This window comes from Notothenia rossii (assembly GCF_949606895.1).
Source record: "Notothenia rossii genome assembly, chromosome: 3".
Lineage (NCBI taxonomy): Eukaryota > Metazoa > Chordata > Actinopteri > Perciformes > Nototheniidae > Notothenia > Notothenia rossii.
In genome coordinates this window covers 52,768,485-52,773,932 of record NC_136901.1, presented here as the reverse complement: position 1 = coordinate 52,773,932, position 5,448 = coordinate 52,768,485, and the positions used below count along the sequence as shown (strand labels likewise).

At 37.6% G+C, this 5,448-nt stretch overlaps 1 long non-coding RNA gene across 1 annotated transcript; it reads right to left on the bottom strand.

Moving 5' to 3' along the window:
• LOC307030923 lies at positions 1–1,864 on the bottom strand. Its single transcript, XR_013805826.1, has 4 exons — positions 1,757–1,864; positions 735–791; positions 571–635; positions 1–170 (listed from the first exon to the last, which is right to left on the bottom strand). It is a non-coding gene; the product is annotated as an uncharacterized lncRNA (long non-coding RNA).
• Between the last annotated feature and the right edge of the window lie 3,584 nt (positions 1,865–5,448).

The window sequence follows — 5,448 nt, the reverse complement described above, 5'->3', positions numbered from 1 at the left end:
TATTATCAGGACATGATTTGAAATAGCACTATTGTGTTTCTAAGACAACAATTAAAATCATCCAAATCAACATACTTGATAGTATACTTATTAGACAATATGAAACTTACCAGACAGACAGCATCGGTGGAAATCCCAACATCCTCCAAAGGCAGATGTGTTGTGGAAGACTGCATATTTAAAAAAAACACACACAATAATCTTGTTACTAATAAGAAACTACAGAGAAGATACATAGACATACAGACAGACAGGTACACACACAGACAGAAAATCAGGCAAAGAATGAGAAGCCGGAGCAACATGGCCTTAACGCCTTAACGTGGACTAAAATGGTTAACAAGAAACAATGCCATGGCAAAAATAAATATAAATATGGGGAAATATAATTAAATGTTATGAGTTCTAATTTGGATGTTTAAACAATTATGTGTAGGTAATGATTGCACTTCCATCAATTAGTGATCAGTTAAATCAATAATCATCTACTTGATTTATAACCAAGAACAATACTAATAACAAGATATAATAGCTGTAATTAATGTGATTACAAAACAACCTATCATGTACCTGCAAACTTGGTCCAGCAGTTGAGGTGTGAGCCGTAGATCTTCCTTCCTCTTCTGGTTTTCTCTCTTTAATTGAGTGTGTTCATGAAATAAACAAAGTTTAAAAAATGACAACACAAAGCTGATTTAAAGACACAGCAGATGTAAACAAGTAACAAAACATACCACGGTCTGAGTGTTGCTCAGTGAGCTGCTGCATTGAGGAAATCATCCTAGGGAGACCTAGAAATACAGTGATTATTAGCAATTTCTCTCATTGAATAAAGATAAGAAGTCTACAGCCAAATTACAGGGGGTAGAATTTACCATCTCAGTTTGGTGTATTGGCATGCTAACATTAGCTAACTAGCCCTAAACAAAGTATACAGTATGTATGTAGGGCTGATGGGAATGTCACAAGTTTTTAGGTTATTTTTACATAAGGTGCCAGATGGTGCGTAAGGAAAACTACCAACATTTTCAGGTTTTGATTTACTTTGAGGGATATATGGATATCTTTAAAAAAAAAATGCATTACAACCAGCAATTGTAGAGACATTTAACTTAAAACAGAAAAAAACCTGGGATTCAACAATTGGAAATTGGATTCGTCCGGGGACTTAAAGGTTCATGGCAATCCATCCAATAGTTGTTAATATGTTGGAATAGCCTCCCAACGGAGATACGGGATTGTCCCACTCTCAATAGTTTTAAAGGTCAACTCAAAGAATGGTTGAGAAACAAACAGACGTGCGATCACCGCTAACTGCACTTTAACACAGGGGTATCTCCTCTTGCACTTTGTGTATCTCTTGTATCTTCTCTTGCACTTAATATGTCGTTGCTGCTATAGTGTACTGCCATGTGGTAAATGCTTGTGTGTGCTGCTCTTGCTCTTTCTGCATATCATGTGTTTATGTGTTGCTATGTTTACAAATGTCATGTTTTATGTCTTATATGTTGTATGTGAGGGACTACGGATGGAAATTAGCTCAAAGCTAAAATCCAGCATATTTACACTTGAAGCATTATTTGTCTTAAGTGTTCATTAATGCGCATTGTCCCTATTCCATGTTGATACATTTGAGTCCAGACTGAAGTGGTGGACTAGCTAGCTAACTGACTGGGAGACAAACATTCTATAAATTGCTAAATAGCTTCATGCTGCTACTGTGGCTAAAAGATATATTGCTGTTAAATCAACATACCTTCAATGATGCTCAAAGCATTCCGGAGGGAATAATTCTCCCTCTCCAGTGCAGCAACCCTTTCCTCCAACGTCCTCTGGTAACTATTTTTGTTCACCCCTTGGGCCTATCAAAAAGCACACCATTAAAAAAAAGAAGGTTAGGTTTAAAAGCCAGTGGTGGAAAGTTAGTTCTAAATAAATGTACTTGTGTTTTGAGGATTTAGCAGCCAGGTATGTATTGCACAGTTTAGGTACATTTAGGTCACTGTACTTTGGACTTAGTATAAAACAGATACATACAGATGGAGCGATTCATTTCGGACAGTTTGAAACGCGAGGGCCGTGATTGGTACGTGATCTGCCCTCGCTCAAGGGAAAACCTCCAGCTTGACTTGAGACCGCCCCCGTGATAGATAAATGTATTTATAATGAAGCCAGCTGCAATGGATCATTGATCCACCAGGAGGTGCAGCGGGGTTCCACACTGGAGCTCATGTGAAATAAAGTCAGATACAGTACGCTGGATGTACAGCGGAACTTTGTTAAGATCCATATGTCACGGATATCATACTCTGTGCTAAATAAGAGACATGTAATCATTTACAAAACATCAACATGTTGTTATTTAACAAAATAATGTTGTTATTCGAAAAAAACGAACGGGAGGAAATGCAGCCCGGCTCTCGATTTTTAATCCTAATTTAATCATCATCTTCACCACGATCATTTATGTTTATGTTCGCCGAATTGACATGAAATTACTGACACATATTAATATACTGTATTCAACTTCATTAAAACGTTATTAACGTGCCTAAACTCAGTAATTCACCAAAAATATGTATATTTTAATGGAGTTTCGTCGGTCGATCAGGATCCCAAAGTGTAGCGGAGGGATCCTCATCTGGATGAAGGGTGTTATTTTCCCCATAAAGAACAAGTCGCTGCAAATTATCCCGCTTATTACATGGCCACATTCTCAACAAAGTAACGACATGACTCCCAATATTAATTGAAATGCTTTTATGGATTTAGAAAATGTTTTTATTGATTTAAAAAATAGTTGTATGTATTGATTTAAATTCACATGCATCCGCTAAGAAAAATAGTCCGTTGTTACAGTTTTTTAAACAGTCTGAATGAAACGGAAGCTCTCAGCTGTGTATTTACACAACTAATGGCCCATCAACCACAGCTCTCTCCCACCCTCCCCCCCTGATCTTTCTTCTCTAGCAGCTAAATTAACAGTAGGTTACTCTGAGTGACCATAGACTGTATGTGACAAGCTTACAGTTAGTGACGTAACAACACCATAAAAGCTGGTGGGTTGAAAGCAATACGGGAGGTAAAAATAACTACAATAATTGTGACTTATTTATTGTGGCTTTTATGTTTTTAGGTATAACATGTTATGTAATTCTGGCTTATAGTTCACCCTTCTCTAAAAGCCTTCAACAATGACAATATTCATTGTAATTTAATAAATCCTTCCAACACACATTGTAAAAAATAGCCTACTGTAAGTTAAGAAATCATTTCAATATGTACATCTTCTGATGTAACAACAATAACATTCTACATAGTAACATAGCTGAACATGGTATTGCACATTTAGCTTTGAGTGTTACTGACCTGAGATGTTTTTATTACATGAATTAAGTGGTGACTGAGGCTTTTTAACATACAGGGATGCAAACTCATCAGGTATGAAAAAGGTGACAAGGATCCGAGCCCCCGGCTCCCCCACCCCACGGAATGACAGAGGATTTTAGCAGTCAGAAAAACTAAAGCAGCAGTGTTAATAATAACAGAAACGCCAAAGAGTCACATAATATAAATATATAAAAGCATTTATTTCAAATTGTGGAGCAGTCAGTTTATAATTTTGGCAGCACTGTTAAAATGTATTTCCAGGCCTCTGTGCAAGGCTTAGTCTTTCTATCTTTATAGCCACATGGTGTAAAGTAACTAAGTTCATAAACTCAACAAGTACTATACTTGGGCACAATTTTGAGATACTTGTACTTTATTTAAGTATTTCAATGTTTTGCTACTTTGTTCTTCTACTCCACTACAGTTCAGAGGTACATGGTGTACTTTGACTCCACTACATGTATTTAATACCTTTAGTTACTTCACAGATCTGGATTAATTAAGAGAAATATAATCAAGTGTTAAATCAGACTTTAGTTCCACCTGGAGTAAATCCACAAGCTACCCTGCAGTATACAAAGTCATTCAAACTAGCTGCACCTTTACCAGCTTTGAGAACACTTTCATGATCAACCATTATAAAACATATTATATATATTATTCTGAAATGGACCAATCTGCACAATGACTACTTTTACTGTCGCTACTTTCACTATTTTGATGATAATACTTTTCTACTTTTACTTGAGGAACATTTTGAATGCAGGACTTTTACTGTAACAGAGTATTCCTACACTCTGGGACTATTACTTTTACTCAAGTACAAGATCTGAGTACTTCTACTTTTACTCAAGTACAATATATATACTTATACCACCTCTGTTTATAGCCTATGAAAAAAACTATTAGAAATAGAAGGCTAAAGCTAACGTTAGCAGATAGTGAAAATGTATGCTAGCTAGCTAGCTCAACGATTCCTTAAATAATATTGCCACAGAAAAACTTTTCAGTTCACATCATGCTCTGCCGCTCCGACAGGGAGCTCTGCTCTGAACACCTGAACGGCCCGTTCTAACAGCTGTTCACCAGCGGTCCAGTCTGTGCCACAGTGACTCCGGACGCACAGTTAATATTAACGAACGCACCCGTAGGTAATGTAGCTGCTGAAGCTAGACCATCATCTCGGAGCAGCAGAGCCTTATTATACATCCATGAGCAGAGCCGACAGGCAGGAAGACTCGTGCACACAGCTCGTACTTCCTTATAATATATAAAAAAAGAACACCATGCGTGTCATGATGGCACATAACAGCTCACGGCCGCAGATTACTCCGGGTCCCAGCCCCCCCCATACCCCAAAAATATTTGTATTGCAGATCTACATGAATCACGCAAACGACTTATTTTGGATTCAAAACGGCGAATTTCGCCGAAAGGTGAAAAGTTTGCTTCACTGAACATAGACAGAGCACAACTGAAACATAACATCTGAAACGATGTAACAACATAATACACTTGTGGGGATGCTTGGGATGTGAGGAGTGAGGGACACGGCTTAGAACGGGCGTGTCGCCTGGCAGGACAAGAGAGTGTGTGCACCAGTCTGCATGTCCGTGTTTTATAGAAGGAAATTCCTTCACTTCATGAAAGTGTTTTAACCACACACACCTCTACTACACACACATGACGGGTGTTATTTTCCCCATAAGGAACAAGTCGCTGCAAATTATCCCGCTTATTACACGGCCAAATTCTCAACAAAGTAACGACATGACTCCCAATATTAATTGAAATGCTTTTATGGATTTAGAAAATGTTTTTATTTATTTAAAAAATAGTTGTATGTTTTGATTTAAAAAATAGATGTATGTATTGATTTAAATTGACATGCATCCGCTAAGAAAAATAGTCCGTTGTTACAGTTTTTTAAACAGTCTGAATGAAACGGCAGCTCTCAGCTGTGTATTTACACAACTAATGGCCCATCAACCACAGCTCTCTCCCCCCCTCCCCCCTTGATCTTTCTTCTCCAGCAGCTAAATTAACGGTAGGTTACTC